This window comes from Orcinus orca, chromosome 1 (assembly GCF_937001465.1).
Source record: "Orcinus orca chromosome 1, mOrcOrc1.1, whole genome shotgun sequence".
NCBI lineage: Eukaryota > Metazoa > Chordata > Mammalia > Artiodactyla > Delphinidae > Orcinus > Orcinus orca.
Genome location: NC_064559.1, coordinates 568964 through 594395, shown reverse-complemented (window position 1 = coordinate 594395; position 25432 = coordinate 568964). Strand labels below are relative to the sequence as shown.

At 36.9% G+C, this 25432-nt stretch overlaps 1 protein-coding gene across 2 annotated transcripts in view; it reads left to right on the top strand.

The window, feature by feature from the left end:
- LOC125964776 (uncharacterized) overlaps positions 1–25215 on the top strand; it is a 100924-nt gene extending 75709 nt beyond the window's left edge. The window contains exons 3-4 of one of the 2 annotated variants that reach the window (XR_007478067.1): positions 16135–16278; positions 24141–25215. The gene's annotated coding sequence lies outside the window, so the exon portion shown is untranslated. The remainder of the gene's footprint in view (positions 1–16134; positions 16279–24140) is intronic. The other variant, XR_007478068.1, reaches the window with a different exon arrangement.
- The last annotated feature ends 217 nt before the right edge of the window (positions 25216–25432 follow it).

The window sequence follows — 25432 nt, the reverse complement described above, 5'->3', positions numbered from 1 at the left end:
TAATAACATCTCTCTATTTTTGATCATCACATTAGACAAGAAAATTTTAATCATTTTTACGATCATTCAAAATTTTTCAAGCCAGTGTTTTTAAAAGAATCTAGTTTCTTCTTTCTTTGGCACACAAAAACTCATTGCAGTATCATCTGATGATGTGTATGAGACTGATTTCGTTCCAAGTTGGTGGTTGCTTTTATAAGGTATGTCCCAATAATGATGGTAGAAGGCACAGACTGTGGTAGAGCCTTCACATCCACTAGGCGGTCATATCATCTTTACATGAAGACAGAGATGGGCGGGTAACCACCTAAATGCACACTGACAAGGTCTCCTGGGACTCCCGCCCCTGACCTGCTGTATCTTTGCTCTGGATCATTAGTTCTTGTAGCAATCCTAGCAATCTCTTGTTCACCATGAGCATTGGCATACTCGCCGCTGGCTGTTGCACAAGTTGATGCCCACTGGTTGAATGGCGAGAGAACTTTGATGCACCCATGGGTGTGGCATTTCTCACTGGGTCTGCCATCCGAGACCACTTTTGACCTTTTGTCTGACTCACTCTCTCGGGTAACCTTCCTGGGAGACCCTAGAGAGGCTATTTGTGGCTGAATGTGAATAGTTCCAGGGTTCTGGGTAACCCAGGCTGTACCAGGCAGCCCCAAGGGTTGAGGGGATCATTATCTCATGTCCCACTTACAAACATTAGATTCAGAACTGTATACCTAAGCAGACTGCTTGGTACCCTCTGATTCTGGTATGTGATTTAAAACAGCCTTGAAGAACTTTGAAAGTAATATAAAAAATGGCAAACTTCTCTATTTTACCCTTTCTTTACCTAGACTAAACGTGCAGCCTCACAGGAGCTGAGAACATATTTATTCTTTATCTTTTACTTAAGACACTCAGCAGGAAGGTAACACACTTTGAATGAAAAAGGACAATTCAAGTTAGGTTGGTGCTTTGCCTAAGCCAGAAAGGTTTAGGGAGCGAAATTGAGGATGAAGAACAAAAGAGACAAGCTTTTTTCTTTTCTTTTTTTTAACCTCTGACGGTTTGACTTAATTCTATTATTTGAATGATTTTGAATTGATTTGGACACACCCACATTTAAATATAAGTTCAAAAATGCATTCTAAAGTCAAATGGAAAGTAATTTGTGTGGTCTTGTTATGAAAATAATTGTTTTATTCTCTGTATACTCCAGTCTCTCCACTCATTTATTCATACTTGTATTCATCTAGTTAAACATCGTTCATATATTCACAAAATATTTGTTACTGTGGATACTATACCTGGTATTGATCTAGGTGCCGAGCTGGAAAGGTGAAAAAGTCATTATCATTACCTTGGAGGGTCTCCCAGTCTTGAGGGGAGTCATAGAGGTTACCACATAATTATTGTACAGTTGGACAAGTATCATTATAGTCTTATGAACAGAATATCAGGAGAAAAATATTTTATTTAGTCTTATTATGTATTTGAGTATTCACCTGCCCAAGACAGAAATCTATCTAATAGAGTTTGTGCTTTTAAGGACATAATCCAACATGATATTTTTTATTTGCTGAGACCTTTTCTCCATGAAGTGAATTAGGAGCCCAGGCTTCTTCTATGTCCTGACTCTATTTCCTAGGGCCTCAAAGCCTTTGGAATGTAGTTGGAAGACAGAGGAGAAAAGGGTGTAGAGGCTCTGCTCTTAATCACTCCATCCCAGAAGTGACATTCATTACCTTTGCTCACATTCCATTGACAGGGTATACATGCAGGAGGTGCTGGGTCCTGCAGCCCCGGCAAGTTAACATCTAGCAAAAGTTTTACACAGAGGAAGGCTAGGAGCTCTTTGCTGAATTGCTCACATTCTCTGGACAAAAGTAAGGAAGTCTGTGGCTGTTTATCCCCTTCTCAAATATATGCTTCATTTTTTTCCATCTCTCTAACTCTAATCATGGGCAGCAATATTTCTTCAATATTTTATCCACTCACACTGTCCAGGGAGGTTTCTTCGGCACAACAAGCAAGGCACGCTGGGTTTATTTTTATAGCACATTTCCCACAGTCGTATCAGATAAAATGCATTACATCTTACCAGGTGACTGCTGAATAATCTCACAACTGTGGCTTCCATGTGAAAGGCAGAGATGATTAGCTTCCAAGGTGTTTGTGGGCCAGAATTGCTCTGCTTCCCTTAACTAGGTAGGTTAGTACCTGTTCGAGTTCTTTGAGCTTTGTATACTGTTCCCTTGATTCACAGGAAGAAATCATAGACTTAATAGTCTGGTTGTGAGGATTAAATGAGATATTTTATATAAATTGCTAAGCATGGCTTTAGGCACATATAGAAAGCAATCCATAATTGAGGCTCTTGTCATTGCTAATTAAGGATAGGATATTAAGCGAAAATGGAAATGTCCTTTTTGTGGAGGAGGATGATATACTGAAACATTTAAACGTATTATTTCCTGTAACTAATTTCTAATGAGATTTCAATGTGTGCTTGCTGTCTGATTCCCCAAGAGAATGGATTTTCTCCCTCACCTTATCACATAGATATTGCCTGAATAAGGTCCTAATACCTGTAACTGAATTCACTTTTAGGATTGCACTATCCTTTAAGAGGCAGCAAAATATATTAATAAAGAGTGTTAGTTCTAAACTCAGATTTCAAGTTCTAGCTGGGTTACTTATCAGCTGTGTGACCTTGATCAACCTGTTTCTGAATCTGTGAATGTTAGCCAGTGATATTCCTTTCTAGGGACATTATGCTGGGAATGAGATGATTTATATAAAACACTTAGCAGAGAAGATGGCATAGAGCAAGTACCTAATACATGTTACTTTAATCATGATGATTACACAGAATATTGGGATTGGGGTCAGATGACCTGAGTTTGTATCTGTGTTCTGTTGCTTTTAATCTTACTGAGCCTCGGTCTCCTCATCCATAAAATGGGGCTAATAATATTCTCTTCACACGGTTGTTATGGTGATTTTAACGTATGTGAAAATTCATAGAATCTTGCCTAGAACCTGTAAAATATTAAATACGTGTTAAAATTATTTTCTTTTATTTGCGGTATCTGTGGCCCTAGGCAAGTCGATCTGCCTCTCATATTGGTTATGCCTCCTACTTGGCCTGTTATAGTTAACATCAAAAAAAAAAAAAAACAGGGTTTCCCTGGTGGCGCAGTGGTTGAGAGTCTGCCTGCCGATGCAGGGGACACGGGTTCGTGCCCCGGTCCGGGAGGATCCCACATGCCGTGGAGCGGCTGGGCCCGTGAGCCATGGCCGCTGAGCCTGTGCATCCGGAGCCTGTGCTCCACAACGGGAGAGGTCACGACAGTGAGAGGCCCGCGTACCGCAAAAAAAAAAAAAAAAAAAAACAAAAAAAAAACCAAGAAAACAAACCCTCAAGCAACTCTAAAAATAGTACTATATCTAACATTATTATTTAAGAAGAGGATGGCATTCTGTTCCTGAAGGATTTGGCCATTGGAATTGTGGAGGAAGACCATCTTGGGATTTGTGTGGTGACAATTTCTTAAATGCATGGTATAGCATGGGTTGCTTTCATCACACAGTAGGGAAATACTAATATCTATAATTTTATAATCCCTAACCCAGATTAACTTTAAAGCCATTAGTAAAGACGAATTCCATTTTGATATTTAGTACCCTGCTAGAGTATCTCTCACTACAGAAGTTTAAAATAAGCATAAAAATAAATCCAGAAACAGATAAAACTAGCCTGTGCTGCGGAACACCATATTCCCAGGCAGTCCAATCTGAGGTCCACAGTCAAAAAAGATTTTAATCTATGAACTATGTCTACAGTGGGTGTTGATGGGAAACAATGAGAAATTGACACCTTTTTACCCTCCCTCTGTCCTGAGGTGGTTTCTAATTCAGGTTCGATCATTACAGCATTATAGAGAAGCCCTGCTATGCTAATATTTTTCTTAGACTTTGAACAAACTCAGACACCATAAGATTGTTTTTTTTTAACAAGGAGGGAAACCTGAGAGCTTTCTGTGGTATCTCTCTTGTACTCCTCCTGTTCTCCTATGTGGATGCCCTTCTCTATCTTATATCACTTCCCCAGTTCAAGAATCCTTCAAGAGTAGCCTCAAAGCCCATCTCTTCTTTGCAAAGTTACTTGTTCCATATTGCTTACATAGATCTCTCTCTTCCAACCCCCTTGAAACACTGTTCTTATCTTTCAGTTGAGTGTTGAATCACAGAATTTCTATCATATTATTTAAGTATTATTTAAGTAGCACAGGGAGAGGCTAATCCTTGAAATCAGGAAATAATTATATCTTAAATTATAATTTACAGCTCCGTGGCAGTGAACACAGTGGCTAAATAAAGTTTAATTAAAATGGTATGCAATGAGGGCCATACAAAAATGCCGTTAAGAATAACATCGTTTGCATAAAACTGAATATCTAAAAACAGCTAGATAACTATTTAACTTTCCAATTGTATGTATAGATAAAGCACAAGGATTTGCCCCTTAGGATTTTATTTTCCATGGTAGGTCATTTCAGGTGCTTTAAGTGACCCTACAGGCATCTTTTTAAGATTACCTTTGGACCCTGGTTTTTCATCTTGGGACTGCCGCCATGTACAATCCTAAAATGTTCCATAAAGGCTCAATCTTGCTTTTATTTCATAAGCCGTTTCCATTTAGTTAAAATTAAACTCTCAGCTACAGGAATATCTCCCAGGACTCAAAGCTTTCCCGTCTCAATTAAAGCATCTAACCTGCTAGCTTCCTGAGGGCAATGAGCTCAGAGTGAAGCTGAATGACAGTGAAACCCCAAAGTGATGTGACATCGCTTCATTCCAGAATGGGTGTTCCCTGACGGCTGCATCTAACATATGCACAAAATCTCCCTCTCGATTTGCACTTCCAACACCATTCCTAAAATGTAAGCATTGTTCTTTGGTGTCTCACAGGTAGCATAAATTAAATGGGATAGTTTTTATATTGTGTTCCACCTCCATGTAGATTTTTCTTTACTGGTTTCTACATGTGTCTCAAGTTAAAGCACTGTTTCCTAACTATCTCACTCCCTCTCCTGTTTACCCTCCTGTCCCTCACTTGCATACCAGAGCACAGTAAGCAGACACCTTTCCTAGTATCCACCATTGATCCATCCCCTATTGCCCTGTCCTCATAGGACCTGATTTGATAGGAAAAGATGTTCATTCTCAGATATTTACCAGCATGAGTGAGACTACCAATGCTTCATCCTTTCATTCACTGTGTTAGGTTTGTAAGAGACACTTAATCTCTTTTGGCGCCCAGCTGGAAATCCATAGGGAGAGAAGGAGCAAACAGGTATGCTGCTAATTATAAAATAGGTTGTTATGATGGGACACAGAACAGGGAATGAGAGCTCACCTGGTTGGAAGAAGGTGATCAGGGGTTTGACTTTTTAATAACTTTATTGAGGTACAATTTACACACAATACATTGTTCATATTTAAAGTATACTAAATACTGTGAGTTTTAATATATGCATAGACCCACAAACCCAGCATCCCAATCAAAATACCAAATATGTTATAATTCCCAGTGTTTTCTTGTGCAGCTTTGCAATGCTTTCTTCTCTCTATGCTTTACTCACTATATATTAGTTTACATTTTCTAGAATTTTATAAAAATGGCATTATGCTTTTTTTTCTTGGTCTGGGTTATTTTACTCAGCATAATAATTTTGAGATTCATTCATGTCATTGAACATATCAATAGCTTACTCCATTTATTCATTTACTTATTTATGGATGAATAGTATTCCACTACAAGAATATACCACAGTTTAACTTTGCACTTCCTGATGGGCATTAGGGTTGTTTCCCGTCTTGTCTTTTATAACTAAATCTGTTAGGAATATTTGTCTACAAGTCTTTGTGTGGATGATATACTTTCATTTCCTCTTGGTAAAAATTTAGAAGTGGCCTTGCTGGGACATACTATCAGGACTTCTGACTGATGGAACAGCATAAGAGGTTGGAATACACACAGTAATGAATCTTTGAAGGAAGAGAGTTGGGGCACCTTTTGGTCCCTTCCCAGGAGATGAGTATATAGTTCAAAGGTACCTTAAATTTGCCAAGTTTTGAGTCTCAATTCTCGACCTTCTTTTTCAAATGTGGTCCTTTGTCAGTATTCCTTTGTTCAGTAAATTGTACCACCATCTGTGAAGTAAATAATGGCTGCACATAACTAATCAATAATCAGCCATTTTGTCCATATTTTCAAATGTGTTGGTATAAAGCTACCACAGTATTATTTTGTAATTAAAACAAAATTCTCTCTGTTTTATAGCTAGTCCCATCACTATCATATTTGCCAAGTATTGCTTATTTTATTGGTCTTTCTAAAGGAAAAGCTTTTGGTTTTATTTGTCAAGTTTACTGCTTTTCTTCTCGAGTTTTGACTTTTCTCTTGATTAATTTTGTCCTTCCACTCTTTGGGATTTACCTTGTTCTTTTTCTATGTCTACTGTCCATTTCCTGTAGCTTCAAGAGCCATTTTCAACAACTCAACGAGCTCTGCCGGCTGTGTCATGGCCACTTCGTCATATGCCATTAAAACTTAATCTCATACACTGGGTGAAGACTCAGCAATCTTATTTTGCTTTCACAATTGTTCTATGGCCTTGGATTCTTCTTCTTCTCCTAAATTAGCACTATCATCATGGAAAATTCTACTGGGCCTAGAATTCTAGTCTTGCCTTTCCTGCAGTTTCATAATAAAAGAAAAATTTCCACACTGTTTTTGATGTTGATCGAAAATTTAGCAACACTTCTTTGCACTATATTCAAATCCCAAAATATAAGCAAGCCTTCATGCACACAGCCTCATTGAAATGTCATAATTTCAAACTGTGTATGACATTGAACAATGACCTTTCCAAATACTCCACACTCTTCCTAGGTGTTCAGACTTTTTCATTCCTACAACATCTTTTACACATGGTCGATTTGTGTCATAAGTTCTTCCTCACTCCCACTTCTGAGTATATATCCAAAGGAAACTTATCATTATTTGAAGATATCTGTACTCCCATGTTCATTGTAGCATTATTCACAAGAGCCAGAGTATGGAAACAACCTAAGTGTCCATAGTAGATTAATGGATAAAGGAAATATGGTATATATATACAATGGAATATTATTCAACCTTAAAAAAGAAGAAAATCCTGTCATTTAAGTCAACATGGATAAAACTGGAGGACACTATGCTAAGTGAAATAAGACAAAGACAAATAGTGCATGATGTCACTTATAATGTGGACTCTAAAAAAATAATGAAATAAATCAACTCTTCCCTCCCTGTACATTTTCCTCCGCAGAATCTAGCAGCCTCTACTATGAGTCTTATCTTTTTTTTTTTATTGTTTGTACCAGATCACAACCCCAGGGAACCTATGTATTTACCAATGTATATCTAGATTATAGTTTACCATTGTTCTTTTTCTTTGCAATTCATTCCATCCACTTCTGGCATCAGAACCTCATTTTTCCTTTGGAGAAGTCCTTGTGATTCAGGTAGGCTGTGTGTCTCCTCCCTAGGCTGTGTGACTTGGGGCTGGCTAGACACATTGTTTTATATATACTCTATATGTCTTAAGTACTTATTTCTCTGTTTTCCATCATTTTCCCTCCAAATTTTAGTGTAGTTATTTTTAATTGACATTTGTAATCCTTTTTTTTGTTTGACTAAGGTACTGTTCAACCGATCTTCTGAGTGCTTAATTTAAGCATTTTTAATTCTAGAAGTTTCTTTTGGTTGCATTTCACAGATAATTTTTGCTTAAATTGTACATGTTGTCCTTTTTTTAATACATTAATCATAATTTTAAATAATAGTTTCATTGAGATATAATTTACTTTCCATATTATTTAACGTGTACAATTTAATGTGTTATGCATCTACCACCACAATCAATTTTAGAACTTTCATCCACCCCCCAAAAGAAAAAGAATCTATTATAGGTCACTCACTCCCCCATTTCTCCAAACCCTAGGCAGCCACTAATATACTTTGTCTCTACAGATTTGTCTAGACTGGACATTGCATACAAATGGAATCATACAATTACTTAGCATGTTTTCAAGGTTCATCCATGTTGTAGCATGCATCAGTACTTGATTTCCTTTTATGGCTGAATAATATTCCATGGTGTAGATATTACTAGGTTTCATTTATGCATTCACAGTAAATGGCCATTTGGGGTATTTCCACTTTGGGGCTCTTATGAATAATGCTGCTGTGGTTGGATTTACGTGCAAGTTTTGTATGCAGGTCTAGATTTGTTTTTTAAATTGACAGACTATTTCGGAGCAGTTTGTGGTTTACAGAAAAATTAAGTAGAAAGGACAGAATTCTCATACCTCCTTACCTCTCTACCCAGTTTCCCCTATTATTAACATCTTACATTAACGTAATACATTTGTTATAGTTAATGAACCAATATTGATACATTATTACTAACTAATGTCCATGGTTTACTTTAGACTTCACTCTTTGTTTTGTACATTATATGATTTTTGACAAATGTGCAATAACCTGTATCCACCATTACAGAACCATACACAGGAGTTTCTCTGCCTTTAAAATTCCGGGCTTCACCCATCCTTTTCTCCCTCCCCACAACCTCTGGCAACCACTGATCTTTTGACTGTCTCCACACTTTTGCCTTTTCCTAAATTTCATATAGCTGCAATCATATAATATGCATGTAGCCTTTGCAGATTGGCTTTTTTTCACTTAGCAATATGCATTTAAGCTTCTTCCATGTCTTTTCATGGCTACATAGCCTTTTCTCTTTATTGCTGAATGCTATTCCTTTGTACCGATATACCATAGTTTGTTTATCCATTCACCTATTGAAAAACATCTTGGTTGATTTCAAGTTTCGGCAATTATGAAAGAAAATGTTATAAACATCCATGTGCAGGTTTTTATGTGGATGTAACTTTTCAGTTCCTATGGGTAAATACCAAAGAGCATGATTACTAGATCACTGTATGGTAAAAGTATGTTTAGTTTTGTAAGAAACTGCCAAGTATCCTCCTAGTAACAAATGAGAATCCCAGTTGTTCTGCATCATCAACAACTTTGGTATTTCAGTATTTGGATTTTAGACATTTGAATAGGTGTGTAGTGGTATCTCATTGTTCTAATTTAAAATTCCCTGATTACATGGAAGTGTAGCATCTTTTCATACGCTTATTTGCCGTGTGTCTATTTTCTTTGTTTAATCATAGTTGTTTTTTAACCAAAGCCTACTAACTCTTGTCCTCCTGTGTCTATTTATATTGTCCTTTTTCCTTCTTTTTTTTTTTGAGCTTTTGATCATTTAGTCTTTTTCCTGGTATGTCCAATTATTTTTATTTTAAAATTGGGCTTAACTTATTTTAGGAAACTATAAAGATATCCACATTCAGGATGTTGTTATCGTTCCCTTGAAAAGATTTCCTTTTGCCCATGGCAGACAGTTACTATAGGGACTGGAAACCTTAGTCCATTCTCAGTTTGAGCTCATTCAAAGCCGTTTTTCACTCTGTGTGAAGGTTGCTCTCTTTCTGTCTTGACCTTCCTCTACGGGTGTTGCCCTTTGGGATTACCATGTGAACGTTTAGATTCTCCCTATTCCCAACTACCCTTGTATTTGTTAGGCTTTAAATGTAATGGTTCCCCCAGCCCTGTGAGACTAAGGATACGTGTAGCTTGTCATTCCATTAGTTGTTGCCTTTAGCTTGAGCTCTTGCCGTTTGGCTTCTGTGGTTAGAGTCTTCTGAACTCCTTGGCTTTTCAGCTCCTAGGCTGTATGAGTTGCATCAGCAAATGCCCCAAGGAGAAAAGCTGCACCAAATGTCAAGCTTGCGTCTGTGTTTCCCTTCTCGCCAGAACTTGGCCCACATGTCTCAGTGTCTCTCTAACATTCGGATGCTGGCGAAGAGATGTTTTCTTACTTTATCCGGGTTTTCTAAAATTTCTTTAGACTTCACCTGATCTTATGTTATTATTGAAGTATCATCTCATTTATCCCTAGGAAGAAAATTTACAATTTTATGTTTTATTATTTTATTTTCTATATTACCTCAGTTTCTGTAGAGACCTTTTACCTGATTCTTCAGTCTAGTTCCTGTGTTACCAGTAAGATGGAAATAGGTGGGGGCTAAGAATATTGGGGGGAAAATCACTGATGAATGATATGTCTCGCTCTTTTTGTTTTTCCTCTCCTTATTTACTCTGGCAGCCTACATTTGCCCTTCTTGATTTAACCCAGTTGCCCAAATAAGCAACCCACTCTGGCAAAGACCTGACTTTACTCTCATAAATGTCTGCATGTTAGGATTAGCTAGATGATGAACACCATGCCAAAGTTCTTTGTGTGACCAGTCAGAACGGCCATCATTAAAAAATCTACAAACACTAAATGCTGGAGAGGGTGTGGAGAAAAGGGAACCCTCTTGCACTGTTGGTGGGAATGTACATTGATACAGCCACTATGGAGTACAGTATGGAGGTTCCCTAAAAAACTAAAAATAAAACTACCGTATGATCCAGCAATCCCACTACTGGGCATATACCCTAAAAAAACCATAATTCAAAAAGAGACATGTACCACCATGTTCATTGCAGCACTATTTACAATCGCCAGGACATGGAAGCAACCTAAGTGTCCATCGACAGATTAATGATAAAGAAGATGTGGCACATATATACAATGGAATATTACTCAGCCATAAAAAGAAATGAAATTGAGTTATTTGCAGTGAGGTGGATGGACCTGGAGACTGTCATACAGAGTGAAGTAAGTCAGAAAGAGAAAAACAAATACCGTATGCTAACACAGATACATGGAATCTAAAAAAAAAATTTGTTCTGAAGAACCTAGGGGCAGGACAGGAATAAAGACGTAGAGAATGGACTTGAGGACACGGGGTGGGGAAGGGTAAGCTGGGATGAAGTGACAGAGTGGCTTGGACATATATACACTACCAAGTGTAAAATAGATACTAGTGGGAAGCAGCCACATAGCACAGGGAGATCAGCTCCGTGCTCTGTGACCACCTAGAGGGGTGGGATAGGGAGGGTGGGAGGGAGGGAGATGCAAGAGGGAAGAGATATGGGGATATATGTATACGTATAGCTGATTCACTTTGTTATAAGCAGAAGTTAACACACCATTGTAAAGCAATTATACTCCAATAAAGATGTTAAAAAAGCCAAAAAGTTAGAGAGTAAAAAATTCAAAAGAATTGCCCACACTCCTCCAACAGACTCTCTAACATTTAGCAGAACAGAATTCACACTGAATCTGGTTTATGAGTAAAAGACAAGTCAAGTTTAAAGTGGATCACAGATGACAACATTTCTTTTCCATGTGCCTGCTTTGGAGCCATATTTCTGCTGACCGCTGCAAACCTTCCTCTTGAGTATTCTGTGATATATTAGAACCAGGAATAAGGGATGTTAGTGCTGGAAGGGTCAGCCAGTGGTCTGCGATTTAATTCACATATCCTTTCTGCACCAGGCTCTTTAAGATCATTGAGTTAGCCTAAGAATTTTGAAGCTGTAGAATTCAAGACAGTACATTACAATATGCCAATATTACTATTCTCCTGCTCTGACATTCTCCACTGATGGACAGATGAAGGAGAAGGAAGGGAAGTCACCAGTAACTGAGAGCAAATAAAACTGGAATATTATAATTCAGTATCATTTGAGTGACTGAATTGGCTGGCAGAGTGTTCTCCAGTTAAAGGTGAGGAAAGATTAATTGTGCACATGACACCATTACTGTATTTATACAAGTCTACTGGGACAGTTGTTTGCCTTGAATTGTTTTCTTCATTCATTTCAGTCAGACAGTTGTGTTGACTGATTTTCCTTTTTGATGTATGAAATGACTGACTGAATTTACCATTTAATTTCCACTTAATGCACTGTAAAAACAATACATTAGTCAAATTGGATTGGCAGGTATGAAAATGTTTACCCCAGAACTAGACAGAAATATAATATTTCCTTCTACAGAAATGTAAGTCATATGTCCTGGATTTGGGGGAAATGTTCCAATTTTAACTATTTTGCCACGTTTCAAAAATGTAGGGTCACTGATCCCATAGTAAAAATAAGAAGATCTGTGAAGTCCAGAAAAACATAGTTTTATGTGACACTGACAATCACATAACACAAAAGAAAAAACTATTACGAGATAAATTTTACTGAGTTTCATACTTATCAAAACAAGTTTCACACTTGTTTCTATGTTAAACTTTTGAGTCTTATTCTAGAAGTTCTTTAGGAACAAACACTTCAAATATATTCATAGAAAACCCTCTTTATTTATAATTCCATTCTTCCAATATTTATAGTTACTACAACAGGCCATTTCTCCATGTCCCATCCCATGATTCTCTGCTCCTACTGAACATTTGGAAATTGGTGGCATGAGCAGGAAAGTGAAGCAGTTTTTGAGATTACTGAATAATGCTGATTTTATAAAGACTGCTTTCTTCCATAGTTGACAAACTTATGATGGTACCGATGGTTGGATACTACTCTTAGAGATGAAAAAGGTCTTAAGGAATCTTCCGTATTCCATTCACCAATCTGTGTTCTTGTTCAAAGCAAAATTAATTCCTTTCAAAATTAACATATTAGCTTAATAATAATTTTTAATCTTAAAATAACCTATCTGTGAGAATGGGAATTTTTGGTAGGAAAAAGTGACAGAAGATGGGACAAAAAGAGAATTCATAGAAAGACAAAACAGAATTTTTTAAATGGTGGGTACGAACTTCTGTTTCCAACTCTATCAGTTTACCTTAGGAAAACATACTAGAAAGGCCAGATAAATCATAAGCAACATTTGACTGTGAGCGTTAGAAAGCTACTGAGGTAGCCATGACCTAGAAAAGTAAAATAGAGAAAGAAACTCACTGAAGTGAGAACAATATTCTGCACATGCTTTTCTAGCCCAGTCACTTAGAAACTACTGATGAAGAGCAAAAGTCTGAGAAACCAAATGTGACTCCTAAGAGGTAGAAAAGCCAGTAGATCTTAGGACAATGTCATAGGACTAAGGAAACCAGAGTTGGAATTGAGAAATATCAAGGCAGCTAGAATTTTAAGGACCAAAATCACAGAGAGAGTAAAGATTCAGAGAATTGAGCTGGATTCAGCAACAGTGTTCCCTTGCAGTATTTTCCATGTATAATAGGTAGACAAGACAAGATGCTAAGAAGTCAAACAAAAGCTAACTGAAGTCAAAGCATAGACTTAGTTGGCTGATGATGCTGAAGAGACAAAATTGGGGTTCAGAACCTATGAAAGATTTGTGGCCCAATGGAAAACTAATGATATGAATTAGGACATTGGAAGTCTCTACGTGTGTGTGTGTGTGTGTGTGTGTGTGTGTGTGTGTGTGTGTGTGTGTGTCTGTGAGTTAGGAAGGTTGATGCAACATCTACACTGAACCTTATAAAGAAGGAAAATGAGTATGAAGTTGGTTCAGTGACTGAGGTGATCTTCCTCTCTCCTCCCTAGCTAAGAATAGAAAATTCTCTCCTCAAGAAAATACAGTTGACCCTGGAACAATGTAGGGGTTAGAGATGCTGACTCCCTGTGCAGTCAAAAATCTACATATAACTTTATGGTCGGCCCTTCTTTTCTGTGGTTCTGAATCTGAGGTTTCAACCAACAACAGATCATGTAGTACTGTATTACTTATTGAAAAAAAAATCCATGGATAAGTGGATCTGTGCAGTTCAAACCCAGGTTGTTCAAAGGGCAACTGTAATGTCATTCAGATTCTCTACAACTTGTCATATCCCAAGTCTGGTATTCACTGAAGAATTACCAAGAAAAGGAGAATTAGAATAAAAAACAAAACAGAATCAGAGTCATAGATGACCTAAACATTAAAGTTCATACATATTTTGGTAAATATTATCAAGTTCAAGAAAATAGATGACAAGGTGAAGAAATTAACTTGACAACTAGAAACTATAAACTGATTGAAGTTGAACTGATAGAATTAAAAATTATATGAAATTTAAAACTCGGTAGTGGATTGGACACAGGTAAAGAGGGAAGTGAACTGGAAGATAGAGTAGTAACAATATTAAGACTAAAGCACGGGAAACAAAAAGAATAAAAAGTACACAAAAGCGCATTTGAGACATATGGGCCACAGTAAACATTTTTATCATATGTGTAAACTGGAATCCAAAGAAAAAAGGAGCGAGAGATTGGGATGAAAACAATATTTCAGAAATATTAACAGCTGAGAGTTCTCTAAAACTAAAAAGAATATATGGAGCCATAAATTCAATAAGCACTAAAAAAATGCAACAAATACAAAGAAAACCACACCTAAGATCACCACAGTACAATTCATGAATAGCAAAGAAAAACATGACATCTTAAAAGCAGCCGAAAAAGAGAGAGATTACTTTCAATGGAACAATAGGATTAAGATTACAGCTTACTTCTCAGCGAAACTGACTGGATACTAGAAAATAATGGAATAACATTTTTAAGTGCTAAAGAAAAGAACTGCCCATTGGGAATTCTAGAGGCAGAGAAAATGTTGTTTGGAAGGAAAGATGAAATAAGGAAATTTGCAGACAAACAAAATTTAGAAAATATTTTCTCATCAGAACTGACTGAATTAAATTATAAAGGGAGACCTGCAGGCAGAAGGAAGATTATCACATGAAAATAAGGACTTTATAAAGAATTATGTATATCAGAAAGGATAAATAAGTGGATAAACCTAAATAAAATCTAACAACACAGAAGGGTAATAATAAAATATATCAAAAATTAGAAGGCATTAAAACAAATGGAAGAGGAAAAAGTAGTAAAAGAAATTTAAGATCTCAGCATTGCTTGAGAAGCAGTAAAAGACCTAATAAGTCATGGTACATGTGTAACTGCTACTTATGTAAAAATAACAAGCTAATACAAGGGAAAATGGAATTTGAAGAAATCTCAAAGGAAGAAAGAAGAGCAAAAGGAACATAACAAGGTGGGACAAATAGTAAACAAGGAGTAACCGGTCTATAAGAAAATACATTAACTGTAAATACTCAAATTAAAGGACAAGGATTATTGAAACAAACAAAAAACCTAATTCTATGCCACCTACAAGAGACAAGAGTCAGATTGAAAATGAAAGGATTCAAAAATTATGTCATAACAACAATAAGTAAAATTGAAGAAGATTTTTTAATGTTAACGTAGATTTGAAAGCAAAAAGTATCACTGGCGATAAGGCAGGATAATAAAACCCACTGTTACTTTACAAGGAATACATTATAAACCTAAACTTCAATGCAATATATGAAGGGAAATTCCAAAAATCTAAGTAGAAATAGAAAAATCTAAATTACCTAGATCAGTAACACAGAACCACAACAACAAATCAGCAGATTATAGAAGATCTGAATACCATCATTAAAAACTTTGGCCTAAATTTACATAAAACACTGCACCAACAATGATGGAATATATATATTACGCAGAAATTTTTAGGTGCACATGGCACATTTATAAAATTGACTATATTCTGGTTATAAAACAAGACTCCGAATAAGCAAGAAATGTAAAACTATATAACCAATATTTTACCAAATACTTGGATATTAAAAACATACTTCTGATCATTATGTAGGTCAAAGATAAAGTTGCAATGGGAATTAGAATTTTATTAATTCAATGATAATGAAAATATGCCATAACAAAACCTGTGGGTTGCAAATAAAGCTGTGGTCACAGAGAAGTTTATGTATTCCAATTATACTCTCTAAATGTAAAACAGAAAGGAATAAAGCAACTAGAAGATAACCTGTCACCCTGAGGTAGGCAACTCCTGAACTGTACCTGGTGGGGAAGGCAGGGCAGAACTTCAGGAGGCCAGCTGAGAGCACGGTGAACACCATGTCAGGAGCAGTCTCCAAGAAAGAGAATTTAATGTACAAAGGGATGACTAAAATATATTTAAGAGCTAGCACCCTGACCCCTCTTAAGGATGACTTACGTTGCTGGGGAAAAAATAAGAAGTGCTCGATGTAGAAGGTGAATAGCTTTATAATTCTCAGGAGAATCTTGGTACCAGGACCACACAATGAAGAACTTGGAGTCCCCATGGCTAATCCAGTAGAGAGAAAAGGAGAAACAGAGATGCGAGAGAAAATAAATGGAACTCTTGGTGCAATTTGGTGCTGCTGCAGGCCCAAGTCCAGGTATGTGCTCTCTATCTCCACATCTTAAATAAAAGCCACCGTGTTCCTCAGTCTTTCAGGTACTTAGAATTTCTCTTTAGAACCTGAAAATGGGGTCAGCTTTCCTGTCTGTATTGCTACAGTACAAAATAGAGGCAGGATGTTTGAAATAGTTCTCCATCTGGCAGAGGAGGCCTTGAAGCTGTGAGCCACTCACTGCAAACCAGCAGGACATGAAGGATTCTTGATCAGATCTGAAGCTACTGGGAGGCTTTTGAGGAGTTAAATCCCATAGTAAATACTGTACCTTCAATAGCCCCTTCTCCCTCTCTGTCCAGTCTTTCTCCACTCCCGTGGGGGCCCAAAGGGGTTAAATGAGCACTCTTTGACTTGTACTTGGTGGTCCCAGAACTTGACGTGGGCTTGGAGACTTCCATGAAATGTCTGCCTTCCATCTACTGGCTTGGGTTTCTTGGTCTCTCTGCTCCAGGCTAATCCCTTCAACCTGCTTTTTCCATTTCTGCCAGTAATCCCCCTCTCCAGACCTTCCTAATGCTCTTCTGGGGCGGGAGGAGACTTACTGAGGGCAATGTTTATTTCTAGAGGGAGAGGTGGCCACATGACTTCACAGTGGTCGTCCCGTTGATTATTCAGTTTCTGTCTAGATTAGTCGTGGGTGTTTGTGCACCCCAGCCTCACCCCCAGGAGGCTTTAGAACACTGTCCTTATCTCAGCCCTGAGCCTCTCTCTAGCCTCCTTCCCTCTCTCTCCTTACCCATCTTTACCCACAGACTCGCAGGCTTTCTGCACCTCTGAGGAAGATAAGCACTTCACAGAACCTCTGCTACAGAACCAAACATATTGAAATGATTCTTTACGAAGATACTGAAACAACAGAAAATGAATACATGATGATTGTTTCTCCTGAGGGTTCAGTTACCTAGGGGGCCTTTAGCAAACTTTGATTGATAAATCCTTTCCTTCCTTGGCAATAGTTGATCACACTGTGAGGAAAACAAGTTAGAGAATGGAAAAATAATATTTGGATTTCAACGAAATAATAAAGATGCAGGGACTATCTTTGACTTTTGCAAGGTGAGAAGGGAGTTTACATTTTGATTATTTGATGGCAGGAATCCCTTTTAAAACAGGGCCAGTCTGCATGATGCATTTAAAAATCAACCTTTTCAAATATAGCCATAACCCCCACAAGATTTCTTGATTTCTCTGGGTCAGATAAACCATCACATTTCACAGTGGTGCCCTGTATATGAAAGTGATAAACATAACCTGGAAGCACGGCAGTGGCTAAAACTATGGAGCTGGCAGCCATTCGCTGAAGTGATTTTTTGCTTTTAATTCATTGCATAAAATGCTAATGTCCAAATTCAGGCAGGTAGATCTTACCAACCATCAAGAGCTTCAACCCGGCTAACAATTAAGTATGCACTTTCAAACCTTACTTTGACTGCTCCAGAAATTTACTGGGTTTCTTTAATGCCTCTGTACTATTTCCTTTGTGTCATTTTGTTTTTCTTTAAACACATAGCTGTGTGATCTTGGGGAAGTTGTATTATTTCCTTGAGACTTGGTTGCCTTCTCTGTGAATATCTGGGTATAATTTTAGTATTGCTCAATAGAATTTTTGGTGATAATGAAAATATTCTATATCTGTACCATGCATTGCAGAATTCAGTAGCTACATGGAGCTAATAAACATCTTTGAAATATGGCAAATGCAACTGAGGAACTGATATTTTAATCTTATTTTTAAATTTGTTTAAATATAAATAATGCCATGTGGCTAGCATCTGTTGACAGTACAGATGTACATAATATTTTAAGGACACTCTCCACTCAAAAACTCTACCATTCATTAACTCAACCTAAATATTTTTGCCCTCTGACAAACAGGAAATAATTTATGCTTCCCTTGAAATTATCTCTCAAGACCTTTGTCAGTTTGGGGACATTATATTCTTAAAATTGACTTTGCTTTATGAAACTTTAATAATGTTGGAGTTTCCTGCCCTTGGTACCACCTTTGTGATGATGGGAAATATTGTGGATGATCAAGGACCATTTCAAGAGATCACGGAGAGAAACCTCCTTCTGGGTTTAATTTCATTATGAGGATGTCAAAATGCTAAATTACTTAAAATAAAACCCGTACCGTTTTTATGCTAAGTTATATTCTACATGTAGCTGGAAAAATGTTAAAAAGATTTTTAAAGAACTGCACATCTATTTTTGAAGCTGATTTGGCTGTTCAAGGCTTGCTAGCACTTTATCCATCTCAGTACTATTTCACTTAGTAAACAAATGCAGTTGCCATAATTGCTGCATATGTGTCTGTGTTCCCTTCTTGTTTATATGTTTTTGAAGTGAGAAACAATATTTATATCACAGCGCCTATGTAAAGCACAATATCCATTGCTAATTCAGATTGTGTTTTAAGATATGAGACAAAATTTAAGACTTTTACTGTAGTCATAAACATTTAGCAAACCAACCAGAAAATAAAAGCTAATTTTCAGTTGGTTGGCCAAGAACAGAAAAGCGAAGAATACCTAGTGCAAAACCATATCTCTAATAACTACTGTTGGATTTAGAGCACACACATGCTAAACTTATTTTAAAATATCTTCTTATCAAAGATTTGAGGTTGGACCTGAAAAGATATCAGAAGTGAAAATAGTCATGTGGTCTGACCAGCGTGGATCACACAAAGTAAGTGTATACTATATATAAAGTAGATAAATTACGAGGTCCTACTGTATAGCACAGGCAACTATATTCAATACCTTGTAATAACCTATAATGGAAAAGGATCTGAAAAATATATATATATCTGAATCACTTGGCTGTACACCTGAAACACAACATTGTCAATCAACTAGACTTCAAGTAAAACAAAACAAAACAAAAAAGTAAGTGTAAAGGGAAGTATAGTTTTATAAATTCACCTCTGATATCCAATGGACCAACTGAAAGACAACAGAAACTACAACTTTGTAGGAGACAGGACATGGCCAGCAAACTAGGCCATTACCCTCGGTAACGGTCATACCTGCCAAGAAATATACAGACTAGCCTGCATTCATGAATACATAGGAATTCTTCATTTATCTGGCATTATTAGGCAATGAGGTATTGTATGTTAGGAGAAGTTTTTTTTAAATGACAAATTTAAGAGGAGTTATTTTAACCTTCACTCGGTAATTTTTTTCTAAAATTAAGAAATGTACCTACTGGTGTATCTAATGTTTCCTTGATAACTCGGGGTCATCAGTTCCATCAACGTTTGCATGAATAATGTGAATGGAAACAAGACAGGCATGCTTACTGAAACTGAAAATGACACGGCACTGGCTGGAGTAACTAATGAGAGAGCAAGAAAAAAAACAAAAATGAAAACAAACTGTGATCAAGAAACAATCAGTCAAGTTCTGACTTTCTGTACTTAGTTTCAAAACGAAATACCACAAATCCCAGCGAGAGACTCCAGCATCATTAGCTGTCTTTCTCCTTTGTTCCACCTTCCTTTCCTTTTCCTTCTATCCTAGATTGTTCCAGGAAGTGTTTATAGCTCCTTGCAAGACAAATTCTAATACTTGCTTTCTCTCACACAAACTTCACAATATGTCCATGTGATAAATGGTGTGGAGGTAAAAGACAATTCATCACAGGGACATCTCCTATGAAAATAAAATTAGAGACTAGCTTCTAAACATGCAGAGAGAAGGGCGTGGTGTCAGGCACTAATTTCCTTGCGATTTCCTCTCCATTTCTAATAGACGTTCTTATTTACCAAGATCCCTTTTCATTGGTGTCCCATTCCAGACTGCTCTACTCCACCCATCCTCATCCTGTAAAATACATTCACACTCTTTTGTGACCCTACTTATTTGCCCATTAAATAATCAATCATAGAACTGTTGGAATTAAATATAGAGTGAAATTAAAATACTGGAGTCACTTGGAGGCTTTAGCAGCTCCACCAGAAAATACTGGGCATGGATTTAAAAGAGGCTGCGTGGGACTTGCTCTTGTCCAAGTTCTTTCTCAAGAAGTATCTGAAATAAGCCTAAATTCAGAGTTAATCAGACTGGCCTGCTTTCTCAGGTGGACTGGAACTCATTGCTCTTTCCCCTCAACTCCCTGATGTCAGTGGCACTTTCCGGAGGTGAGGTGGACTTCTCTGCCTACTGCAGAAGCTCAGTTTCCCCCCAGGCCCACTCCCTGTCTGAATCCCACACTGGAGGCCCAATGCCAGCCTTCCCAGAACATTCGTGGTCTCCTTTCAGATTTTGACCTGCTCAGATTGAGTCCCTGTAGACTCTTCCTTAGCTTGAAACCTGATCTTCCACACCTTTCCCTGACCTCGATGGTTACCTTCCTACTTTAGGCCTCAGGTGCTTTAGCTACAAAATGATATAGTTGCCCTTAATTCTAAAGTCTTATTTCTAAAGCTCTACAATGTGATGGCTCCTTGAAAATGTTTCTCTTTGCTGGTTTTAATTTTGTAGAGAATTAAAACCCCAGCTACTCTAAAAGACAGTAAATTACATTGGATAAGGAAAGTGTGCTTTTGTATTTAGATTAACAGGGATGGAAGACGACTTAGTATGTTTTAAGATACTCATGATCCATTCTCGTGAGAGTTGGGGGAAGAAGGGGAAGAGAGTTAATAAAATACCAAACGATTGTGACAAATTAAGTTCACCAAGATGTAGTTGATTAGTTACTACTTGAATAAGCCACACAAATCCAATTCAAGTTGTTCTTTATTTTTCTAAGAAGGATCCCAGTGAACTGAGTCCCATGTTCAGTGACTCCACGTTCAATGGCTTAGTCTTTAAAAACTGTTATGTTGCTGGAAGAAGAAATATTGCCCATCAGTCCTAATTGATGTTTAGCTATCACGCACATTTGAAATAAATTTATTACTTTGCCTGATCTCAGTGTAATGCATTCCAAAGTGGCAAAGAGCACACGAAAAGTTATGGAGTCTCCATCTTCTACACTAAAGTGTGCAATAAATTACATATTATTTGGCCGTGAAATTCACAAGCCATAGAAACCACGCCATTAGCAATGTATACAGTGGTAATCAGCAGGTAATGAGAATGATATAAAACCAAACAGACTGTGTATGTTGGCACTGCTGCCAATTAAGCAATTATTAAATGCATTCATATGCATCTACGCTAGGTAAGCTCTTTGAGGGCAAGTGCTATGAATTCTACATACCTGTCAGGATATTATATATAGACCCGTTTCTATGGCCTTTATTCAAAGACGCTGAGAAAGGGTTACTCTGGGTAAATTCAGACCTTTTCTCAATATAGAATTTGGTCAACATGCATTCTGAACAGCAAAATTTCACAGTGCTTTCAATTTTCCTACACTAATTGCCACCTCAGCAAATGCAGGATTAAGTATAATGGATTATAAGAATTTAGAAAGGAAAGATGGAAGAGAAGAAGGAAGGTAGAAAAAAGGTGGGTATGGAATACTTCAATATTTATGTAAAGAGTGGACCTAAAACTAACCTGAGGTTACCCTGAGCTATTAGCATACGCTATAGAAACTTAAATGAAAAAATAAAAAACCCAGCAAGGGAAACTCAAAGATTCTTTGTTTTTTCACTTTACTGCATATACACGTCCATCTTAAACAATCTATATGCTTATATCCAATAAGAGAGCATTGTTTCGCAAGGCTATTTGGGTTCTATCAGCATGTAAAGGTCGGACAACTCAACTTTAGCAGAGTTAGCCTTCAGATGAATAATTGCTTCTCTCAGGTTGTGAGCATTTGAATTTTCCAGAAATGTTTCCCAAAACATGAAAATTAAAAGAGTCCTAGGACAGCGTCCTTTAGAAGTTTTATAGTATCAAGGTTTTTGGAGGAAGAGTATCCTTGTCGATTATCAACACAATGATTCCAAGCAGGTCAATTTATGCTGAGAATATTATATAACAGAACCCACTTCACCTCCATTATACTGACAATGATCTTCGTTACTTCAACCTTGTGCTTCTTAGTAAAGTTGAAAATACTGAGCCAAGAACAGACAGTGACAATGCCAGAGACTCAGATGTACCTATAGGTGCCTTCAGACAACATCAGCCACCCAGGCTAAAGTTCTGGTTTAAAACATCCCAACATGAATGAATCTCAAAAACCATGTGCTGAGCAAGTGAAGCCAGATCAAAAGGGCACCTACTGTATTATTCAACTTACATGAAATTCTGAACTGGGCAAAAGTCATCTCTAAAGATAAAAAACAGATCCATGGTTGCCTTGGGGTGGGAGATGGGGATACTTTTGCAAAAGCCTAGGAGGAAACTTTCTAGGGTTTTAGAATTGTTATCTATCTTTATGGGGGTGGTAGTTATACAAATGTATACATTAATTACAAGTCACTGAACCGTTGACTAAAAATGTCTGCATTTTATTGTATGTAAATGATACCTTAATAAGGTTGATTACAAAATGAACCAAAACCAAAACAAAGCAGAAGAAAAAGCTCTCAAGACCTCAAAGGAAATACACTGTTTTCTTCCAGGGTACCAGACTGGAAATGAGGCATTGGTCTGTTCTACCCTCAGATTATCCCTAGGATTATCTAGTCTATTTTAAAGCACTAGAGTCCCCTATCAGGAAAACTCACCCCATGTTTAATTATTTTGATTTCTTCTCTGCCTCTTCTCCCAACACAGTGAAGCCATTCACGGAAGAAAAACCAGCTTTTTCCAACTTTGCATCATCGCATATTCTTTCCAAAGCTGTTATTTATGGAATAAAATTTGGCTACACTTTGTAAAAATCTAGCTTTTTGAGACTTACAAATCTTAACAGTTAACCTATTGCCTCCACTGGAATTTATAAAAAAATTATTTTGAAAATGAATAGCTAAGACTTGACATTTTTGTTTTTTGTGATTTTCTCTTCCCCTAAGAGAGAAGTGAGTAGGAATGAGAAACACATACATAAAGAAAAAAATTATCTTGCTGCCTTTGCATGGTTATAATTTATAGGAGGCCCTTTTCAACAATAATCTATTATCAGAATCAATAAAATATAATCTCCATGAAGGCCAGGCCAGGATATTTGTCTCTTTTTCAGCAGATTGCAATACGAACCACATTCATGGATATGCTTTTTGATGATCTTTGTAATACTGTAACAGTTGACCATTTCCTCATGCCTCTTCACCTTAACTTAAACCTGGTTTTTCACTAATGACCTCACATTTCCTTCTCTAACACTTGGTTGTGGACCTCTTTTCCAACTCCAACTCCAACTCCAACTCGCATTTCACTCTGGAACCAAAGGAAGACTCACACCTTCCTCCTTTTTAGTGATACTTGAACGTCATTACCATATTATGATCACCCTGAAGAATACCCAGACAATTGTTATTTCAGAGCCATCTGACAGTTTGTAGCTCTAAAAATTAACTAAGGACCGCATTTGTCAAAAATATCCTAGTTTAAGATTTTGGTAATACAGCAACAGTAATTCCGAAGTCATTTATGACAATCAGTGTGGGAAACACCCTCCTTTGGGAAGATCCTTTGCCATACAATACTCTTTCCCTGTCTGATAATAGGGAAGAATGGCCATGGAAAGAAACCTTTTGTGGAAAGAAATACTTGGCCTCGAGAAGGCTTGAAGTTCATACATTTTTCTTGAATTAGATTCTCCATTAATTACTTTATCCACAAAGAGGTAATTATCAGAGTTATGTAAGCAATTAAGGAGATGCTACTCCACATTCTTTCAGCTTGTTGACCCTTCTCACTTTATTTCATGTGGCTATCTGAAACATCAGTGATTTACATGTCTTTCTTTCTTTCTTTTTTTTTTAACAGATTTCTCTGTGTGTGTGTCCCCATGATGAAAACATCATTAAAGTAAAATATCATGAATAGACTCTTAAGAAGCAGAGTCTACTTAAAGTCCTGGAAAATATGAAAGCACTAATATTCACGAACAACTCTACACTCTGAAAGTTACTCCAAATTTTGTTGATCTCTCTTTTGTCTAGGAGTTTTTCAAATTTTCTACCATGATCATTTGTTAGTTTTATAATTAATTAGTAAAGGCATTACATCATACAATCTTTTGTTATCCATTGCAGTTTTAAAACTATTCCTTTCCTTGTCCTCAGCAGATATGTCATAGATTATTAGTACACAAGCAAAGACTTTCAACGTAACAGTACTTTATAGTGAGAAGAACTATACTGAGCTATCTCTATCCTAAAACAATGCACTAGAAAAGCACTAGGACTTCTTAAGCACTGGGAATACAGAGACGATCAAGGGGCAAGTTCCTTGCCTTCGAGTATATATAATCATTATAGCAAATGCTTAAATAGCACTTAGTATATAACTCACCACAGCAGTCTTATTATCCTCCTTTTTAATAGGTGAGCAGAGGAAGCCACAGGGAAGTCATAGGGTAAAGCCAGAATTTGAACCTAGGTAGGCTAGTACATTCTCCACGGCTTTAACTATTACGTTAAAATATATATATATATATATAAGTTTTATATATATATATATATAACTCCAAGTATTCCAAAGTTACAAAACACTTATCTACCAAAACTCAAAAAGGAGCACACAAACTTGCATAGAAAATAAACATGTAAAAGTTCATAAAGAAACCACAATATAACCTGCTCCACATAATATACTGACTGCAGTGTACTGGGCCTCTCCCATCCTTAGGTAGATGGAAATTACAACAAAATAATACTTTTCACCCTTGGAAGCCACAGCATCTCTCATACCAACCAACCAATTACTTCCTTAGAGAGAACAGGAAATTAACCTGAATATCATTTTATATATATATATATATATATATATATATATATATATATATATATATATATATATATAGCATTACTGATGTAGAATCTTTGTTTAAAGACAATAACTTCAATAGCAGAGGGAACTTTACCATTGCAGGCTTCAGATAACCTCTATATTTCTCAGATTTCATGCTAAATCATAAAATGCCGTATTGTGTCTGAAGCTATTTTTTCAATAGTCCATTTTCTTAAATGGATGAGCAAAGCAGTAAATACTGAGGGACATTTTGGCTCCCAAATCCTAAAGCCATTCTGATTATGCCTGGGTGATCATGGGGACGT